This window comes from Aegilops tauschii, chromosome 2 (assembly GCF_002575655.3).
Source record: "Aegilops tauschii subsp. strangulata cultivar AL8/78 chromosome 2, Aet v6.0, whole genome shotgun sequence".
In the NCBI taxonomy this organism is placed as follows: domain Eukaryota; kingdom Viridiplantae; phylum Streptophyta; class Magnoliopsida; order Poales; family Poaceae; genus Aegilops; species Aegilops tauschii.
The window spans coordinates 343,835,630-343,858,330 of record NC_053036.3 but is presented as its reverse complement, the minus strand read 5'-3'; the positions used below and the strand labels follow the sequence as shown (position 1 = coordinate 343,858,330).

The 22,701-nt window shown below is 41.7% G+C and overlaps 2 long non-coding RNA genes across 2 annotated transcripts; one reads left to right on the top strand and one right to left on the bottom strand.

Moving 5' to 3' along the window:
- Window positions 1-1,970: 1,970 nt before the first annotated feature.
- Window positions 1,971-5,167, bottom strand: LOC141041677 (uncharacterized). Its single transcript, XR_012202640.1, has 2 exons — window positions 4,787-5,167; window positions 1,971-2,721 (listed from the first exon to the last, which is right to left on the bottom strand). It is a non-coding gene; the product is annotated as an uncharacterized lncRNA (long non-coding RNA).
- Window positions 5,168-10,730: 5,563 nt separating this feature from the next.
- Window positions 10,731-14,593, top strand: LOC120973394 (uncharacterized). The gene is made up of 2 exons (XR_005768158.3): window positions 10,731-10,861; window positions 14,248-14,593. It is a non-coding gene; the product is annotated as an uncharacterized lncRNA (long non-coding RNA).
- Window positions 14,594-22,701: the final 8,108 nt, after the last annotated feature.

Below are 22,701 nucleotides of genomic sequence, written 5' to 3'. Positions count from 1 at the left end.
CCATGATAGCAATGATCTCCTATTTTAACTGAGACAACAGGCATGCCAACAACAGGTCTATGTTTATCTTTTTCATCGGGTTTGGCAATTCTAGTTGCTTCATCATAGAAATAAATAACATGCCCATCAATATTATCGACCAAGAGATCTTTAACCATAGAAACACTAGGTTCTACTTTAATTTGTTCAGAGGGTTTAGGTTCTTCAATATTACTTTTGCGAACCACTATTGATACCTTAGCATGTTCCTTTATCCTAACAGGAAAATGTGGTCTTTCAATATAAGCAGTTGGAATTACTAGATCAACATTGTAAATGATAGTTTCATCTTTAACTATGACCGGTTCTTTAATTTCTTCTTTAATAGGGGGATGATATTTAAACCACTTATCCTTAGGGAGATTAACATGAGTAGCAAATGATTCACAAAAAGAGGCTACTATCTCAGCTTCAAGTCCATATTTAGTGTTGAACTTGTGAAAAGCATCGGTATTCATAAAAGATTTAACACAATCAAAGTCAAGCTTAATACCTGACTCTTTACCTTCTTCGAGTTCCCAATCTTCAGAGTTGCGTTTAATTCTTTCTAGAAGATCCCACCTTAATTCAGTAATCTTCTTCATAAAAGAACCAACACAAGAAGTATCGAGCATGGATTCATCATTACGAGAAAGTCGAGGATAAAAATTCTGAATAATAATTTCTCTTGAGAGCTCATAATTGGGGCATGAATATAACATTGACTTAAGCCTCCCCCAAGCTAGAGCGACACTTTCTCCTTCACGAGGCCAAAAATTATATATATATAATTCCGATCACGATGAACTAGATGCATAGGATAATTTTTTTGGTGAAATTCCAATTTCAATCGATTCCAGTTCCAAGATCCAATATCATCGCATAGCCTATGCCATGTCAATGCCTTTACCCCCAAAGTTAAAGGTAAAACCTTCTTGTTAACTTCATCTCCGGATAAACCTGCAAGCTTAAACAATGCACAAATTTCATCCACATGTATCAAATGCATATCGGGATGCTTCGTTCCGTCTCCTGCATAAGAATTAGCTAGCAGTTGCTCTATCATACCCGAAGGAATTTCATAACTAATATTTTCAGTAGGTGCAGTAGGTTGAGGGGAAACTCTTTGTGTTTTTGGTCGAGGTGAAGATACCCCGAACAAACCCCTCAAAGGATTGTTTTCCATAGTAACAAGTGACAATAAATTTCAGCACGTAATATAATTTTTTTCCTTACCGATTTCCACTTACCAAGAGCGCTTCACTCCCTCGCAACAGCGCCAGAAAAGAGTCTTGATGCACACAAGTATAGGGGATCAAGCGTAGTCCTTTCGATAAGTAAGAGTGTCGAACCCAACGAGGAGCAGAAGGAAATGACAAGCGGTTTTCAACAAGGTAATTTCTGCAAGCACTGAAATTGTTGGTAAGAAGTAGTTTGATAGTAAAATAATTTGTAATGGACAAGTAACGGTAATGGTAAATAAAGTGCATCAAGGTAGCCCAATCCTTTTTATAGCAAAGGACAGGCTGGAACGGTCTCTTATAATAAGCAAAGCGTTCTTGAGGGCACACGGGAATTTCAACTAGTTACTTCATCATGTTGGTTTGATTCGCGTTCGCTACTTTGATAGTTTGATATGTGGGTGGACTGGTGCTTGGGTTCTGTTCTTACTTGAACAAGCCTCCCACTCATGATTAACCCCCTCACAAGCATCCGCAACTACGAAACAAGAATTAAGGTAACAATCTAACCATAACATTAAACATATGGATCCAAATCAGTCCCTTACGGAATAGCGCATAAACTAGGATTTAAGCTTATGTCACTCTAGCAACCCATCATCTAATAACAACTCCACAATGCATTCCCTTAGGACCAAATATGGTGAAGCGTCATGTAGTCGACGTTCACATAACACCACTAAGGGAATCACAACATACATATCATCAAAATATCGAACACCTATCAAATTCACATGATTACTTGCAACATTACTTCTCCCGTGGCCTCAAGAACAAAGGCAACTACTCACAAATAATATTCATGCTCAAGATCAGAGGGATATTAAATAGCATAATAGATCTGAACATATAATCTTCCACCAAATAAACCATCTAGCATCAACTATAAGATGTAATCAACACTACTAGTCACCCACATGTACCAATCTGAGGTTCCGGTACAAAGATTGAACACAAGAGATGAACTATGGTTTTGAGATAAGATGGTGCTATTGAAGATGTTGACGAAGATTGGCCTCCCAAAGATGAGAGGGTTGTTGGTGATGATGATGGCTTCGATTTCCCCTTCCGCGAGGGAATTTCCCTCAGCGGAATCGCTCCGCCGGAGGGCAAAAGTGCTCCTGCCCAAGTTCCGCCTCGAGACGGCGTGCTTCGTCCTGAAAGTCCTCTCTTTATTTTTTTCTATGTCAAAAGACCTTATATACCAGAAGATGGGCACCGGAGGTGGGGCAGGGTGCCCACCACCCACCAGGGCGCACCTGGAGGGTTTGCCCCGCCCTGGTGTCTTGTGGCCACCTGGCTGCTCACCTCTGGTAGTTCTTCTCTCCAATATTTATTATATATTCCAAAATAATTCTCCGTAAAATATCAGCTCATTTGAGATGTGCAGAATAGGTATCTTTGACATAGCTTTTTTAGGTCCAGAATTCCAGCTGCCGGTATTCTCCCTCTTTGTGTAAACCTTGCATATTATGAGAGAAAAGGCATTAGAATTACTCCACAAAGTGTTATAAAGCATAAAAACAATATAAATAACAGTAGGAAAACATGATGCAAAATGGACGTATCACACACCGTTCAAGTCTCCTTCAAGATTGGCGCATACGAAGACACCTTGGAGTGTGATGTGGTTCCTATGACCGTGTGCCATCTCCTCTTAGGAAGACCTTGGCAATTCGATTGCGGGGTCACCCACAACAGGCGAACCAATCACTACAGCTTCAAGATGAAGGGCAAGGAGTACGTGCTATGACCTATGTCACCAAGTCAAGTGATCACCGAAAAGCAAGAATCAACCCATCATGGAGAGAATAGTGACCAAGTGAACCACCCAAAAGAGAGTGAGCACCACAAGCCAAAATTGAGTGCCTCCACGATGAGCGACAAGAAAAACTTAGTGCTTTTAGCCACCAAAAGGGACATGAGGGATGTGAGTGAGAGCCCATCGAGTGTTCTTCACTTTGTACTTGTGTGCAAAGATGAAGCGATGAGGACTAATACTTCACAACATCTATCTTTGGTGTTGTCTCATTTATTGCAGGAATTTGCGGACGTCTTCCCTGATGAGCTACCTCTGGGACTTCCTCCACTTCACGGCATCGAGCACCGCATAGACCTCATCCCCAGCGCACCTCTACCAAACAAGACACCTTATCGCGTCAACCCCAATGAGACAAAGGAGATTCAAAGGCAAGTACAACATCTCATGGAAAACGAGTATGTATGTGAGATATTAAGTCCATGTGTCGTTCCAGTTATTCCTGTGCCTAAGAAAGATGGTAGTTTTTCATGTGCTCTGATTGTCGTCCCATCATTGCTGTCACCGTTCAGTATAAACACCCCATTCCACGCCTTGATGACATGCTAGATGAACTTAGTGGAGCCACCATTTTTTCCAAAATTGACCTTAAAAGTGGCTACTATCAAATTCGCATTCAAGAGGGTGATGAATTAAAAACGGATTTATAAAGCAAATTTGGCTTATATGAATGGTTAGTCATGCCTATGGGCTTATCCAAAGCGCCTAGCACATTCATGCGAGTCATGCATTATGTCCTTCAAAAATACATTGGCATTTATGTTGTAGTATACTTTGATAATATCCTTGTTTTTAGCCAATCTCTAGAAGATCATGTCAAACATCTTGGACAAGTCTTGCAAGTTCTTAGAAATGAGTGTCTTTATGCAAATATGGAAAAATGCACTTTTGGTGTTGATAAGCTTGTTTTCTTGGGCTCTTTTGTGTCTTCTAAGGGTGTTCACATTGATGAGTCTAAGATTAATGCTATTAAAACATGGCCACAACCAACCAATTTAACACAAGTGCGTAGCTTCCTTGGCCTAGCCGGATTTTATCGACGCTTTGTTAAGGATTTTACCACTATTGCTTCACCATTACATGCTTTGAGTAAGAAGAACGCACCCGTCATTTGGGGCAGTGGCGGAGCCAGGATTTCTCAAAGCCTAGGGCTAAAACTAAACAACTATAAATAATGCAAAATACTATCATCTCAAAAATACCTAAAACGCTAAATTATCACACATACCAATGCATGTTAGAAATACACCACAAATTCAGCTCAGGGAAAAATATTATGTATTCAATATTACCATGAGAGAAAATTCAATAAACATATCATCAATTTAGCAAAGTGCGTCATCGCAAACATTGGTACTAAATTAGTGAATACTGGCTTCATTTGAGGCCATCATTTCTTCAAGAGGAATAGTAGGACCACGAGACGTGAACATAAATTTGAGTATTTACTCAAGAACTAGACGTATACCAAGTCAATTTCTCATATAAAATTTTGTAAAGAAAATAACATATTATACCATTATCACAAAGTGCACGAGGTAGAAGCCCCATGGGTTTCCTTAGTTTTTTGTTAGCACTGTATAATCTTAATTGTCCAGGTCCTCTTCATCTTTGATTCCTAATTCTTATTCCCTACTAAAGTAATGCAGTTTAATATCCCCAATTCACTGATCTCTGGAGATAAAAAGAAACTAGGACAAAATATTACCTTTCCAGCCGGATGTAGAAATCATGAGATTGGTTGATGGAGCACAGGAGACATCGATTGGGCTGCTCTAATGATGCGATGCGAAAGATTTGAGGTTCGAAGCGCCGGGCGCGAGGGCGCGCATCCGGTAGAGTCGAGCAGTACAGGAGAGTCGGCGGCGCAGTTTTTCTATGGATCGATCTGGAAAGACGAGGATCGTACATCGTGGCTTGCAGTGATTTGGGCGAGGGGGGTAGCGATTGTTTGGAGATATCGTGTCAACTGGGCTTCTGGGGATGGAGAACTCGGTTGAAATTTGGGATGCTGGGATTGTTTATGGGCTGAGACACGGGCCTGCTGTGTTTGCTTGCCTGGGCTTAGGCCTCTACAACTCAATTAACACGGGGAATTTTTTGCTAGATATATAACATATTAGATGGGCCACGCCTAGGGCTACAGCCCCAGTTGCCCCAGGCCTGATTCCGCCCCTGATTTGGGGACCCTCTCAAGCTACTGCATTTGAGGAGCTTAAGAACTTGCTTACACATGCTTCATTACTTGCCTTACCTAATTTTGATAAAACTTTTGAAGTGCATTGCGACACTAGTGGTAACTAGCGGGGCTACCCGCGCATTTGCGCGGCTAGACTATTTATTTATAATTAGATTTGCTTTGACTTTTGACTTACTTTGTGCATTTAACATTATGATGTGACATTCTAGCATTCATTAAATATTTTAATATGAATTATTTTTCTTTGTATGTTTTCATTTTTCCATTATATGTAAATTAAATATGATTGATATATTGTAAAGATTTTTAATGTATTTGCGAGTGTGTTTTAGAAGGTATTAAGTTTTTTTTTATCTTGCGAACCAACCTGTGGTTGGTGTGCGTTCAGTGGGAGCAGACGTACCGTCCACTACGAAGACGTCTGTGACAACTTTGTCAATCTCAAGATGATGTGCCGACTCGGTCTCTCGAAGGTGTTCATAGGTGTAGAGTGTGCGTGCCTGCATTCATAAGGGTGAATGTATATACGTATATATTAGCGTTTGCGTGTGTATTGTGTTACAAAATATTGTCTTTTCTATATAGAATTCAGAACGGAACCTATGACCATCTGAAGTTATGTTTCAGAGATTTGCGCATTTGTGCGGCTAGATTTTTTTTTAATTTATGATTGGCTTTGTTTCGACACTTGTCTTAATTTGGAAATTTAACATTATCATGTTATATTTTGACAATCATAAAAGACATTGGAAGGAAATGATTTTTCTTATGTGTTCTTTCTCCATTACATGAAAATTATTTATGATAGATTTAATTTATTTGACCCCTAAAAAAAGATTTGATTTATTTGTGAGTGTCTTTTAGAATGTTAGAAGTATTCCTCTTTCATGTAGAACTGTACGTCTATCTAAAGTTTATATGTTGATTCCCATGCGTACTTTGTTCCTAGACTGGACGAAAATATCGTTTATTATAAACAAAAAATGACTGGACCGAGATTAGCATGTGCTTTGACCGTGCTAGTTTATTTGGTTTTTAAGCACACAGCCTTAATTTTGTACCCTCCGTCCGGGAAAAGTTGTCCACTGCTTAGTTCATTTACAATTTTGCAGAAAAACCCTTCTAGCTTCAAATCTCTTGCTAATCAGACCCCGCTGCTTCTTCCTCCTTTCTCCGTCGCCGGCGCACACCGTGGTCGCCCGCGCCACCGTCGGCACAAACCATAAGGCCGAGCACGTGACGACGGCCAGGGTCTGCGCCACCGCTGTGAACCACCGCCGCCCCTGCCCAGCTGCGCCGCCCGAGGCGAGCTGTGTCGCCCGCACGGAGGCGAGCTGCGCCGCGCCGTCCACCTGCTCCTCCGCGGCGACCAGCTCGACGGGCGGCGGCTCCACTGCTGAAGGGCGCTGCTCCGCCGCCATCCTCTCCAGCCGTGATCCCTCCCGCCGCCTAGGGCTGCGTCGCTATCCCCTCCCGCCGCCCAGGGCTGCGCTGCTATCCCTCCCGCCGCCCAGGGCCTGCGCCGGCGCCGCACAGGACCTGCGCGCGCCTGGGTCTCGAGTGTCTGGACCTGGAGCTCCAGGCGGGCCTGGAACTCAAGCTCCTCCTCAACCTCGAGCTTCTTCTGCTGCTCGTCTGCAAGTTGCTGCTCTTCCCCGACGGGCCTGCTCGTGCTGCCGCCCGGAGCTCCCCTGCTCGTGCTTCTGCCGGTGAGAAGAAGAACCTGAGCTCCAATTTCTGTACATTGCGCTTGTTCATTAATTTGAAACACAATTGATCATCTACTCTGCAGAAATGTTGCAAAAAAGTTAACTGAATGTGTTCAACTCCAATGTCAAAGAAGTTAACTGAATGTTCTTAGTCTGGATAAACATGTTCTTCAGTTAACTGGACAAGACTAAATCAAACTGAATGTTATAGACTGAGTAGAAAAAATTGGACAAGATTTAGTGAATTGGAGGTGAACAGTAAGGGCATGCCTGCGCCTTCACCTGTACTTTGCGGCCGGCAACAGCCGAAGGATGAACCGGGTGTGACGGCTCGTATGGCAGTTCGTCGACGCAGCTCTGAAAGTGAGCTTCGAGCAGCCGGGAGGAAAACATAGGGCTGAACCTTGGTTTCATGGAGGACGCCTTGGCTTCATGGAGGACGCATATTTCTCAGATGACAGCGAACTAATGACACCGGCGGCATGACAGCAACTTGCAACACAGAGCAGATTATCTTATTTCTTCAGATCAGAGGTCCATCGTTTTACACCTGAATGATGAGAAAGCTAACTCGTGAAATACTTGAGACAACAGCCAGCTCAAACGAGTCCTTTAGTCACTGCATCTCAAAGAAAAAAGAAAGGAAAGCAGCACCAGGCAGGCCAGAAAAGAAAAGGAAATTACTCCATCTTGTGTACTCCAAAATTGCAGTAGAAAAAAATCTTTTGTATACTCTTGTTATGAGATCAGACAGGAGCACACAACTATGGATTTGAATTTGATGCCGGAAGAGGATGACGAAGCTCAAGAAGAAGAACAAGCTCAGCAGGGTGACGCTATTGATTTGAACTTGATGCCGGAAGAGGAGGACGAAGCTCAAGAAGAAGAACAAGCTCAACAGGGTGACGCTATTGATTTGAACTTGATGCCGGAAGATGAGGATGAAGACATTGAATTGAATTGGTTTCCTGAAGAGGAAGAAGCTCAAGAGGCACAAGAAGATGCAGAATTGGAAGAAGCTCAAGAGGCACAAGAAGATGCAGAATTGGAAGAAGCTCAAGATGCACAAGAAGATGCAGAAGTGCAAGAAGCTGATGCACATGGCAATCCAAGAGGGAAGGACTTGACAGACAAGGAGAGACATGGTGTTTACTTTGCTCTGCGAGTAATCGAGCTTAGAGATGGACAGGTTCATGTGTATGACAAGGTGCTCATTTCGACTATGCTGAATGTTCACCTGCGAACAGTTACAAGAATATGGAATCTAGCCAAACGACAACTTGCAGCAGGCCAAGAAGTTGATGTTTCAAGCAAGAAGAACAAAAGTGGTAGGAAGAGAAAAGAACTAGATCTGTCGAGAACAGCCACAATCCCCTTGAACAAAAGAAGAACAATCCAGTCTCTAGCAAGGTGTTTAGGTGTGCCCCGATCAACCCTACATGACAGATTTCAATTGCAAGAGCTGAAACGCATCACAAGCACCATCAAACCCACCCTCAAGCCACAGAACAAGATAGCGAGACTAAAGTTCTGCCTATCCATGATGGATGAAAGATGGATATCAAGTCCTTGGCCCAGTTTCAAGCCAATGACAAATATGGTCCACATCGACGAGAAATGGTATGACATGACCCGAGTGAAGAGTAGCTACTACGTACTGCCTGGAGAAGAAGAACCAAACCGAACTGTGCACAATACTCATAGCATTGGGAAGGTAATGTTTCTAACAGCTGTAGCCAAACCTCGCTACAATGAAGATGGGGAGATGACATTTGATGGAAAACTTGGCATTTGGCTGTTCGTGGTACAGACCGAGGCACAACGAACAAGCCAGAACAGAGATAGGGGGACAATAGAGTTGAAGCCGGTCAAAGTTACTAGACCTGTGTGCAGAGATTACTTGATCAATAAAGTAATCCCTGCCATTCAAGACAAATGGCCGGACGGTGACGAGGACACAACGATCTTTATTCAACAAGATAATGCAACACCGCATGTCCTCCCTAATGATGCTGGTTTTCTAGAAGCCATGGCACAGACAGATCTGGATATTCGATTATTGCAACAACCACCAAACAGCCCTGAGCTCAATGTTCTAGATCTTTGTTTCCACTGCTCCCTCCAATCCCTAACCGACTGCAGAGCGCCTATGAATATACAGGAACTGGTACAGGGTGTAGAGGAGGAGTTTGAGAACTACGATCCCCATAAGCTGTTCAAAAGCTTTATGACGTTGCAAGCAGTCATGGTGGAAGTGATGAAAGATCAAGGAGGAAATACCTATAAGCTGCCGCATCTACACAAGGACCGTCTACAAAATGGTGGAGAAGAAATAACCGGTGTATATTGCAGTGCAGAGCTAATTACTGATACGATGGCCATTATAGAACAAGGGGAATATAGCTCAGGAAAAGGAAAGGGAAAGGAGTATATAGGGAAAGGAAAAAGAAATGATAGGAGTATGTCATGTGTCATGTGTATGTCTTTGTGTCATGTGTTCAATGAGAAAAGATTGGAGTGTGTCATGTGAATTATTTGATTTTCTTTGAATTTACTTGATTTTATTTAATTTATTTGAATTATTTGGATTTATTTGTAAGAAGAAGAAGAGATCCTTCTTCTATGCTAGGAGCTCTTATTCTTCTTCTTATTCTTCTTCTTCTTCTTCTTCTTCTTCTTCTTCTTCTTCTCCTTCTCCTTCTCCTTCTCCTTCTCTTTCTTATTCTTATGATTAACAGGAACATGGTGTAGTTTCAGGAACATGGTGTATACTCCAGAAACTAACAACAAATGAGACACGCGCGCGCGTCTCATTTGTTGGGCACATGAAAGGGAAAGGAGTAATCCTAATTCACACCACCTGCCTCTCAGACCAAATGTACACCTCAAAGTGCATCAGCTTCTTCCTAGCAGCTGCCAGACCTGAAAGTTAAGCCCAATTCAACTTCAAAGTCAGTAGCCCTGTAAAATTGCTTACAGCAAACTCAAAAACGCCAATCCTTCAAAGAAAGGGCCATTCATTCAAGATTCAACTTGGTTGGAGCTTTGTTGAAACGGAAACAAACACAAAAAACTGTCAAACAATTTCTCTACCAACAATTTCAGTTTTGACACAAAAATCAGTTTTGAAGGGGGAGGCATAACCTGCCAAGAAGACGTCGCGGCCCCCGTAGCTTGCTGTCATCGGGCTCGTCGGCTACGTCTCTGCCGGTAGTGGCCCGAATGGATTTGGGGGAGCCTGCACAGGTAAAATCCCTAATTTTTTTTGCATCTGACATTGAGTTAAATTTCATCTCAGATTAGAAATTGTTGGGTAAAATCTCCATGCCACAACCACGCTCAAGATTTATTAAATATTTAAATCTCCATGCTGCAGGCACTTTTCATGGAGCTGAGATACAATAGAGATTGAGATTTGGGGACTATTCATTATAGGGATTAGAGATTGGACGGTGATCTTCTGGAAGTATGTGGCATGAGAGAGATGATGCTAGATTCAATAGAGCTCATATCCATTGCCAAATGAAGAAGGTACTATCTGTATTTTTTGCGGCCTCACCGCTTATTATCTTCTCAGACTTCATGCCAATGGACTGTTTCCTCTTCCACACAGTTCTTTTAAAAGGATATTCTTCAGCATGAGCATATCGCTTCCGATTAGCTTGCAGCGACCTGCTGGGCTAAGATTCTCGCTGGATCCACTGAATATCTTGTGGCAAGGAGGGCACGCGGTGGCGCGGCTGGATGGAGACGCCGGCACAGTTGAGCTGCCGCGAAGTGAACCAAGGAGCCGTCGACCTGCGTGGAGCAGCGCGGCGCAACAAACACAAAGGAGCGGAAGACGGATTCATTAGTGCCGCAAGTAGCAGCGCAGGTTTGGCCTTCAACTATGTTGCCTAGTCTAGGACCTAGTGGAGCTAGCTATGCGTCTGGCCCAAATACATTTTTTCTAAAAAAATAATTTTGGTCGGATCGGTTGAGGGTTAGTGAGAAAAATAAATTAAGCTTTTGGTCTGTGACTCACCATCATATACTTGTTCGTGATATAATAATATACGCCATGGAGGCTCAATCCTTCTTTCGGTCTTTTTAAATTTCATTGTGGCTTCGTATGAATCAATTCGCAGTCAAGCTATGATTTTAAAAAAATTTCATAGTATTCCAGATGGATTTGAAACTCAATCTTTTCAAATATTGTTGAGCATTTGTTTTCATATATAATCTAGGCCATGCTAGTACATTTTAGTTTTAGCAAATGTTGTAGGCACATCAAAGCTTTGATCAACTACACAAATGCAATGCTAATTCTTCTGAATGTTACTACTTAACACTTAAATTGATGAAGAACAAATGCATGTACTGCTCATTCTCTTCTGAATAGTATACGAATTGTTTAAAAACAAAATGTCATATTGTTCATACATATTGATCATATATAAAAATGCGCTAAATCTTTCTATTATATGTTGTATTCGCAAAGCTCACTAACTAAACAACATCTTAATCTTTGTTATGAGCATATACTCTGGCGTATTTTTGTGGATAAACTACTGTCACAAAAAGTGGGTCTTGTTTGGCGTACTTGATCTTCCAGTTGACGACCTGTGTCCTCAAATTTTACATCAGTACCTTTGGTCTTGGTGTTGTTAGACTTTTTAGTCAAACTTCTTGTCATCCTTATGGCTACATAGATGATACTTTTATCTTTGGCGTTACAAACATCTGAGCCTTCATGTTCAACCTTTGTCCTTTTGTTTTTTTGCATGAACACTTCTGGTACTTTTGGGCACTGCTTTTTCTGATTTTTCAGATCTACTATTTTCATTTTCTTCATCTTCCGAGTCTGGTAATACAACAGATCTTCGCCTCCTTTTCCCGCCATCGACACTTCTTGATGAGCTTTTATATTGATGCTCCTTCTGATGTATTATACTCCCATTGCTTTTCTCTTCTGGCTCCTCTTTCACAGGGACCAACTCACATATGTTTTTGCTAAATTCACATTTACTGATTTGTACCTGCAAAAATCACATAAATGGATGAATTTATGTAAAGAAAAGTTTGTACGGTGAAGTATTCAATCACCTTTTTAACTGGCTCATTCAGTTTCTTCGTTTCTTGTTTTAACATGTCGTCCACTTCATCATCCATCAAATCCTGTTGAGCACAATGGATCAAGAATTGTAAATACCTGCTTCAATAGTTCCATATAAAAGAGTATAATAATTGGTGTTTAAATAGATTTGATAGTTTAATAGACCATTACCTCTTCAACTTTATCCTCTAAGTATCGCTTCTCAAGCTTTTCATTAGGCACGAATATTTTATTTACTGCATAGTTCTGCATGCGAGAGAGAGGTTCTTATTGTTGAGTTTGAATCGAAAGATAAGTCTTTGTCCACATAATTCTTGTATAATCTTTGGGACTTCTTCAGATTTTCCATCTAAGGAACCCAACAGGAATGAGACTGATGTATTGAGCATTCTTTCAGCCCCTTCATCAAATAAAGTGCAACTTGTAGTAGCACTGTGATCACTAATTTGAAGCCGAATACGATACCTAGAATCACATTTCGTTAGTGTAACGCAAATGTGATAGTACATAATGATGGCCAAATCAATTGAATATGCTTACCTAGGTGTTACACCTTCTGGATACGTATCACAATTCTTGCAATAATTATTATGTGATTCTTTCGTAGCAATTTTGTTGCAAACATCACATGACATGTACCACCATTGAATATTTTCTTGTTATCAATCAATTGTAGCTATTGTTGTGAACACAATGTCCTGCAAGTTGATGAGGAAAAGTATAGCTCTTTAAAGGATATTTAGCCACTCATACAAATATGTCAAACACATCTGTAGGTCTTGGAGGTTCTCTTAAGGTTATCCTTCTGTAACACATTTGATCTTCCAGTGTCCATTGAGTAATCTTATCTATGTCCATCATTTTTTGTAAAGTTTCTTCGATGGAGTGGCTATAAATAAATGTTATAAATGAAGATATATTATGAACTTCTATAGGACCAGTACCTACAAATTATGGTTAATACCTGCCACAAAGTTCCCAAGTCTCGGGTATATCTAGATTGGTATGTACTCTTGTGGCGCTAGTTGACTTTAGGCACAGACCTATTTAATGAACAATAAATCAGTTAGATTTATTATCTTGGTATGAAAAAAGGAGATGTAAACATATTCAACTTACCGTTGAATCTTTGCACCATTGTTGAGGTAACAATAATAATTGTTTGATTGCCAATTACATCCTCACTTAAATGATGAGCTAATCTTCCCCATAATGATACTCTGATTTTATCACACCTGAATAATTCATTTGGAAGTAATTAATGGTAATAACAAATATAAGTGGAAGAAAACAGTCTTTACCCTTCTGTGAAAAGTTGATGCATGGATATACACTTACTCTTGCATTAGAATTTCAATTGCACGTATATCTAAAGGTGTTTTCTTCTTTGTTATCCTTGATTCTATTGGCTTACTCTTGGTAAGTAAGCCAATAACATCTGCAAATTTGAAGATTAAAGACTTAAAAAGTTAGGAAGTTATTCATTTGGAATATATTAATACAACTACCAACAAATGGCTTCGTAATTGAATTGACCACTTTGAAGTAAGAATATGACTATCAACATACCTGAGCATTGTTGGTCCTTTTCTAGCCGTTCTTGTAGGGTATCTTTGCTAGCAAACTCAAAGTAGTAATCCGGAAAATTATCCGATGCACCTTCCATCTCCTTTAATTTTGTATTGTATAAAAAAATAATTTTAATTTCATTGTTGACTGGCCGATATTTTGTTGCATCTATAACTTTAAAATTGCTAAAAGCATATATAGAACCCTCGTTGATCTTTGTTCTGTTAGTGTCAATACGATTCTTCCAGATAGTAGCTTGAACCGTATGACCCTTCAAAATTTAATGAAAGACAATCTTAGTAGTAATTTTAAAAGTAGAACAATCCCATTGTTAATTATGTGAAGAAAATACCTGCTCATCCATCAAAATCATATCGATGCTTACAAGTTCATCAGTCGAAGGGTTGATCGAGTCCCACATTCTAATTACTTTGGCTTTAATATTCCATGTCTGTCGTCTTGTGGTTAACTCACTCAACTTCGTGTACGCCATACAGGTGTTGCCTTCAAAACAATTTTAAGAGGAGTAGTTCATATGATAATGCACTATGAAATTTGGTTAGAAAGAAGTGTTCTAACTAATGGTCAATGAACAGGAAAACATGGTGTTCATAAGGAAGTTGTGAAGACATGCAAGGACGGAAAGATCTAAACAGACCTCAAGATTTCAGTTATATATTACCCAAAATTGATGATGTTTCTGTCGATTTCTTCTTCCGTCGTTCTATGTGTTGGGCGTCCTGCCGTATGTCGCCCCTTAGATTCGTGTGGCATATGTCGCCCCTTCGATTCGTTCCTGGCGTGTGTTGATATGTCGTTGTATGGATCTCCCTTCTATCCTCGTACGCGTGCTGTTGGTTGCTCTGGCGTCTGTTAATTCCGTGGGTGTTCTGGGGTGTGTGTCCCAACCTTTATATTAGTCCAAATGTTGTTCAGTTTGAATTGGACACGGATGGGTGTCCGCTGGAAACTATTCTATGTGCAATAGTATACGTCCATTCGTTGCCTAATATCAATCCGTTTAGTTTCCTTCACGTGCAATAGTACACATCCGATCTGTGTGCAATAGTATATGTCCGTCCACGTGAATTTTTATGTGTGTCAGGACTCTTGCTAGCCTTTTTTACATGGGAACCCCCACACATAGACTGATTGGTCTTTGCCCGATTGATTTTTTCTATTGTTAATAATGTCGGGCGCGACCATCTCATGTGTTTCTATCTAACAAATCTCAACGGTCCAATATATTAACTTTGTATAGATGGCACAGGTGGCATGTTGATGCAAGAGAAGCGACCAATTGCTTTCTTTAGTGAAAAACTTTCCGGCACAAAACTTAACTATATCATTTATGACAAAGAGTTGTATGCTTTGGTAAGAGTCTTGCATGTTTGACAGCATTATCTTTGACCTCATGTATTTGTCCTATGTACGGATCATGAAAAAGTGCCTCAAAGGTCAAACCAAGTTGAATAAACGGCATGCTAAATGGAGTGAATTCATTGAGTCTTTTTCTTATGTAATTAAGTACATTAAGGGTAAAGATAATGTTGTAGCGGATGCTCTTTCCCGCAAGTGCATGTTAGTTACTCAACTTGAATTGAATGTTATTAGATTTGATCACATTAAGACTTGTATGCGCATGATATTTCATTTGCGATTCCTTATGCCAAATGCTTAGCTCACACTTCTTGGGAGAGATACTATATCAAGGATGGCTATCCTATGCGGACTAACAAACTTTGCATACCCGAATTTTCTCTTCGTTTGTTGCTTTTGCAAGAATCTCACGGTGGAGGTCTTATGGGACATTTCGGCCGCGACAAGACTTTTGCCACGCTCTCCAAGGACTACTTTTGTCCCAAGATGTTTCATGACGTCTCACGCTACACCAACCGTTGCTCTACATGCCGCAAAGCTAAGTCAAAAGCTCAATCCCATGGTCTCTATATGCCACTTCCTATTCCGTACCACCCATGGGAAGATATTATTATGGACATTGTGCTTGGTTTGCCTCGAACTCAAAACGACAAGGATTCGGTATTTGTCATTGTGGACCGTTTGTCTAAGGTGGCACATTTAATTCCATGCAACAAGATATACGATGGTGCACATGTTGCAAATCTCTTTTGTAGGGAAATTTTGCGTCTACATGGAGTGCCCAAGACTATTGTATCGGACCGCGACGTAAAGTTCCTTGGATAATTTTGGAAGATTCTATGCGCCAAAGATCGGAATCAAGCTACTCTTCTCATCGGGGTGCATCCACATACCGACGGCCAAACAGAGCTCACCAACCGGACCGTCTCTACACTTCTCCAAGTGTTGATCAAGAAGAACATAAAGGAGTGGGAGGAATGCTTGCCCATCGCCGAGTACGCCTACAATCGAGCACGACATTCAACTACCGTCAAGTTCCCCTTCGAGGTCATCTACGACTTCAACCCGTTGTCCCCATTGGACATTCTACCGCTACCACTACAAGAGCGCACCAACATGGACGCGAGTGCACGAGCAAATTACCTCAAGAAGGTGCATGAAGATACACGCCGCACGATTGAGAACCAAATGCACCGCCTCGCTACCAAGCGCAACATCAACAAACACCCCATGGTGTTCAACCCTGGAGATCTTGCGTGGCTACATCTACGCAAAGAACGCTTCCCCGATGAGTGCAAGTCCAAACTACTACCTCGAGTCGATGGACCATTCAAGGTGCTAGCACGCTACAACAACAATGCATACAAGATCGACATTCCACGCGACAAGCACGACGTGAGCGACATCTTCAAAGTCATGAACCTATCTCCCTTCCATGATGATGAGGATTTCGATCTGAGGTCGGATCTTTCCCAAGGGGGGATGTGGAGCATACCATGGTCATCCCCATGGACCTACCTTCGTCTCCCCAAGTGCCAAGTGGACCGATAACACGAAAATGTGCAAGAGCTATCGAGACCGAGGTGACATCTCTCCTCGATCAAATCCCTTTCGAATCACATGAGACATGGCTACTACCTCAAGCAGAGACACTTTACATACTCAGGTACCAAGGAGCCAGCCACGGAGAATCTAAGGAGCAAGGCCGAACGATGGAGGGAGAAGAACGCGAAGACGGAGAAGAAATGGAACATGATAGAGCTTGCCCGGATGATCCAGACCTCCATCCGGATGATCCGGACCAAGCCCGGATAACTCGGACCTCCTCCCGGACGATCCGAGTAATGTGCCCGAAGACAACAGCAAGCCCCTCGACGAAGTCAGATCATTCAGGACTCCACCCAGATCATCCGGACCCATCCGGACGTCTGGAGCAGGTCCCGGACATCTGGGCCAGCCACGGCTACAGCGACCCAGCCAGGTCATCCGGACCGCCATCTAGATCATCCGACCCTTGCGTGCGTGCATGACTTGAGCCGAGGCCCATGTATCCCTTCCTTCCTCTAGACTATATATTCTCGTCTCCTACCTCCGTTTTAGGGTTAGCAAAGTGATAGCTCACATCTAGAGATTGAGTTCAACTCGTCAACTACCTCTCCCATGGAGATCAAGGCCTCCATGTGAGAAGATCCCCTAGTGGATTCAAGACCCCTTCTTAGGGAAGATCCTCCAAGGAGTAAAGACCTTTCTCCTTCAAAGAATGGGAAGAACTAGTTCCTCTTTTGCCTTCTTGTGTTGGATTTGGACCTTTGTATCCCTTATGTGTATGTGGATTTAGCACATGTGTGATTGGATCTTGATTGTGTTCTTCTCTTGATTTGATCGTTTCGCCACTTCCAAGTGTGAAAAGATCATGAACTAGGGTTCGACCCTACATCACTTGTACTTATCAACGGTACCATTAGGCCTTATATTAGCTTCTTTTTGAACATCCACTTACAACCCACAGGTTTACAACCATAGGGTCATTCAGTTAGCTCCCAAGTTCCATTAGAAAGAATTGAGTCCATCTCATTAAGAACAACTTCTTTCCAATCATCTACATCGGGAGATGCATATGCCTCTGCAATAGACTTGGGAGTGTCGTCCACAAGGTATGTAGTGAAATCATCACCAAAGGATTTTGCAACCTTTGTCTCTTGCTCCTCACAAGAGCTTTATTATTATCCTTCTCAAGGACTTCCTCAGGTGATTGTTCAAAATACTCATCAGATGTACTAGATTCAAGAATTATCTCAGAAGAAAATCTAGAAATGCTATGCATATCTTTCATAGGAAATATATTCTCAAAAATTGTTGCATGACGAGATTCCATTATTGTATCAACATGCATATGAGGTACCTCAGATTTAACCACTAAAAATCTATAATTAATGATGCTGAGTGTAACCTAGAAAGACACAATCTACTATCTTTGGTCTGAGTTTAGGTATCTTAGGAATAGGAATATTGACCTTTGCCAAGAATCCCTGCTACTTCTTGAGCCTGCGTTGGTTTTTCCCTTAAAGAGGAAAGGGTGATGCAGCAAAGTAGAGATAAGTTTTCCCCTCAGTTTGAGAACCAAGGTATCAATCCAGTAGGAGGAATACACAAGTCACCAATGGTTGCACCTACACAAACAAACAAATACTTGCACCCAACGCGATAAAGGGGTTGTCAATCCCTTCACGGTTAATTGCAAGGATGAGATCTGATAGAGATAGGTATAAAAGATAAATAAAAGTGCAAAATAAAGTAAGGTAAATAAATTGCAGCAAGGTATTTTTGGGTCTTTGGTTTTGTATACCTAAAAATAATATGATATAATAGACCCGGTGGCCATAGTTGTCACTAGAGGCTTCTCTCTTGAAAGAACGCATAAGGTGGGTAAACAAATTACTGTTGATCAATTGATAGAAAAGCGCAAATTTATGACGATATCTAAGGCAATGATCATGAATATAGGCATCACGTCCGTGACAAGTAGACCGACCTCTGCCTGCATCTACTATTATTACTCCACACATCGAGCGCTATCCAGCATGCATCTAGTGTATTAAATTAACCAGAACGGAGTAATGCCTTAAGCAAGATGACATGATGTAAAGGGATAGATCCAATCAATATGAAATAAACCCCTTATTTTTATCCTTAATGGCAACAATACAAATACATGCCTCGCTACCCCTTCTGTCACTGGGTGAGGACACCGCAAGATTGAACCCAAAACAAAGCACCTCTCCATTGGAAGAAAAATCAATCTAGTTGGCCAAACCAAATCAATGGATCGGAGAGAAATACAAATCTTAATCATGCATAATAGAGTTCAGAGAAGACTCAAATAATACTCATAGATAATCTGATCATTGTTGGGGAATGTTGCATGGGAAACAAAAAATTTCCTACGCTCACCAAGATCAATCTATGAGATGAACATCTACGAGAGGAGAGATTGCATCTACATACCCTTGTAGATCGCTAAGCGGAAGCATTAATAAATGCGGTTGATATAGTCGAACGTCTTCGCGATCCAATCATGATCTGTCCCACAAACTCCCGATCCAAGTACCGAATGGACGGCACCTCCATGTTCAACACACATACGGCTTGATGACGCCTTCACCTCCTCGATCCAGTGAGCAATGGTGAAGTAGTAGCTCGAGTCCTCCCGCAGCACGGCGGCGTGGTGGCAGTGGTGGTGGTGGAATCTCGGCAGAGCTTCGCTGAGTACTACAGAGAAGAAGAGGGCTGCGAGGGAGAGGGAGGGCAGCGCCGTGGCATAGATAGGTGCGGCTGTCCTCCCTCTACCCATCTATATATAGGGGGAAGGAGGAGGGGGGGCGCCCCTAGGGTTTCGCCCAGCGTGCCGGCGGCCACAAGGGGCAACCCTAGATGGGTTTGGGTGGCCCCCCTCAGGTGGCTTGCCCCCCAAGCAAGGGGAAGACAGCCCTGGGGGCGCACCACCCTTCCTGCCTCGTAGGATGGGGTGAAGGGGGGTGATATGTCTCCAACGTATCTATAATTTTTGATTGTTCCATGCTGTTATATTATCATTCTTGGATGTTTTACAATCATTGTATAGCAACTTTATATCATTTTTTGGGACTAACCTATTGACATAGTGCCCTATGCTAGGTGCTGTTTTTTGCTTTTTTTACTTCGCAGAAAATCAATACCAAATGGAGTCCAAATGCAGCGAAACTTTTTGGATAATTTTTTGGACCAGAAGACACACAATGGCCCAAGGAAGTACCAGAGGGGGGCTCCGAGGGGAGCACAACCCACCTGGGCGCGCTTGGGGGCCTAGGCGCGCCCTGGTGGGTTGTGCCCACCTCGGCCGCCTCCTGCACCGCCTCTTTGCTCTATAAATACCCTGAAAATCCAAAAACCCTCGGGGAGTCGACGAAACACAATTCCAGCCGCCGCAAGTTCCAAAAACCATAGATCCAATCTAGACACCATCACAGAGGGGTTCATCATCCTCATTGGTGCCTCTCCGATGATGCGTGAGTAGTTCATTGTAGACCTATAGGTCCGTAGTTAGTAGCTAGATGGCTTCCTCTCTCTCTTTTGATTCTCAATACAATGGTCTCTTGGAGATCTATTTGATTTAACTCTTTTTGCAATGTGTTTGTTGGGATCCGATGAACTTTGAGTTTATGATCAGATCCATTTTATCCATGAAAGTTATTTGAGTTTTGATCTCTTATATGCATGATTGCTTATAGCCTCGTATTTCTTCTTCGAATCTTTGGTTTAGTTAGGCCGACTAGATCGATTTTTCTTGCCATGGGAAGAGGTGCTTTGTGATGGGTTCGATCTTACGGTGCTTAGTTCTAGTGACAGCAGGGGACATGACATGTATGTATTGTTGCTATTAAGGATAACAAGATGGGATCTATTCCTACATTAATAGATCTTGTATATGTCATGTCATCATTCTTATTGCATTACTCCGTTTTCCATGAACTTAATACACTAGATGCATGCTGGATAGCGGTCGATGTGTGGAGTAATAGTAGTAGATGCAGGCAGGAGTTGGTCTACTAATCTTGGACGGGATGCCTATATAATGATCATTTCCTAGATATCGTCATAATTATTTGAAGTTCTATCAATTGCCCAACAATAATTTGTTTACCCGTCGTATGCTATTTTCTCAAGAGAAGCCACTAGTGAAATGTACGGCCCCGGGTCTCTTCTTTATCATGTTTTCCTTCGAGATCTATTTTTATTTGCTTTTATTTTTAGATCTATTAATCCGAAAACCCAAAAATACCTCACTGGAATTTTTTATTATTTATTTTATTTCGCGTTTCCACGAGATCTATTTATCCAATCTACTACACATTTATATATCTTTTTACCCGGGAGGGATTGACAACCCCTCTTACTCGTCGGGTTGCAAGTATTTGTTCTTTGTGTGTGATGCAGCTCAAAGCTACGTCGGTATTTCCCCAAAGAGGAAGGGATGATGCAGCACAACAACGGTAGGTATTTCGCTCAGTGATGAAACCAAGGTTATCGAACCAGTAGGAGAACCAAGCAACACAACGTAAACAACACCTGCACACAAATAACAACCACTCGCAACCCGACGTGTTAAAGGGGTTGTCAATCCCTTTCGGGTAACGGCACCAGAAATTGGCATGTGGACGGGAGATAAAATTGTAGTAGATTGATAGATCGAACGCTAAATAAAATAAATGAGAATAAAATGCCGCAAGGCATTTTTGTATTTTTGTATTAATAGATCTGAAAATAAAAGCAAAGGAAAATAGATCACAAAGGCAAATAATATGAGAAAGAGACCCGGGGGCCGTAGGTTTCACTAGTGGCTTCTCTCGAGAAAAATAGCAAACGGTGGGTGAACAAATTACTGTTGGGCAATTGACAGAACTTCAAATACTCATGATGATATCCAGGCAATGATCATTACTTAGGCATCACGTCCAAGATTAGTAGAACGACACCTGCCTGCATCTACTACTATTATTCCACACATCGACTGCTATCCAGCATGCATCTAGTGTATTAAGTTCATGGAGAAACGGAGTAATGCAATAAGAATGATGACATGATGTAGACAAGATCTATCTATGTAGAGATATACCCCATCATTTTATCCTTAGTAGCAATGATACATACGTGTCGGTTCCCCTTCTGTCACTGGGATCAAGCACCGTAAGATCGAACCCACTACAAAGCACCTCTTCCCATTGCAAGATAAATAGATCAAGTTGGCCAAATATCGGAGACGAAATACTAAGCTATAAGCAATCATGCATATAAGAGGTCAAAGAAACTCAAATAACTTTCATGGATATAAGAAGATAGATCTGATCATAAACTCAAAGTTCATCCGATCCCAACAAACACACCGCAAAAAGAGTTACATCATATGGATCTCCAAGAGACCATTGTATTTAGAATTCAGCAAGAGAGAGGAAGCCATCTAGCTACTAACTACGGACCCGAAGGTCTACAAAGGACTACTCACGCATCATCAGAGAGGCACCAATGGAAGTGGTGAACCCCATCCGTGATGGTGTCTAGATTGGATCTGGTGGTTCTAGACTCTGTGGCGGCTGGAATTGATTTTCGTCGACTACCCTAGGGTTTCTAGAATTTTGGGGTATTTATATAGCAAAGAGGCGGTTCAGGGGGCAACCGAGGTGGGCACAACCCACTATGGCACGCTTGGGCCTCCTAGCGCGCCCTGGTGGGTTGTGCTCCCCTCGGAGCACCCCCAGGTACTTCTTCGGCCCATTGGTTGTCTTCTGGTCCAAAACAAAAATCTCCAAAAAGTTTCGTTGCGTTTGGACTGCGTTTGGTATTGATTTCCTGCGATGTAAAAACATGCAGAAAACAGAACTGATACTTGGCACTATGTTAATAGGTTAGTACCAAAAAATGATATAAAATGACTATAAAATGATAAACATCCAAGATTGATAATATAACAGCATGGAACAATAAAAAATTATAGATACGTTGGAGACGTATCAGCATCCCCAAACTTAATTCCTACTCGTCCTCGAGTAGGTAAATGATAAAAACAGATTTTTTGATGTGGAATGCTGCCTAACATGTCATATCATAATCTTTTCTTTATAGAATGGACATTAGGA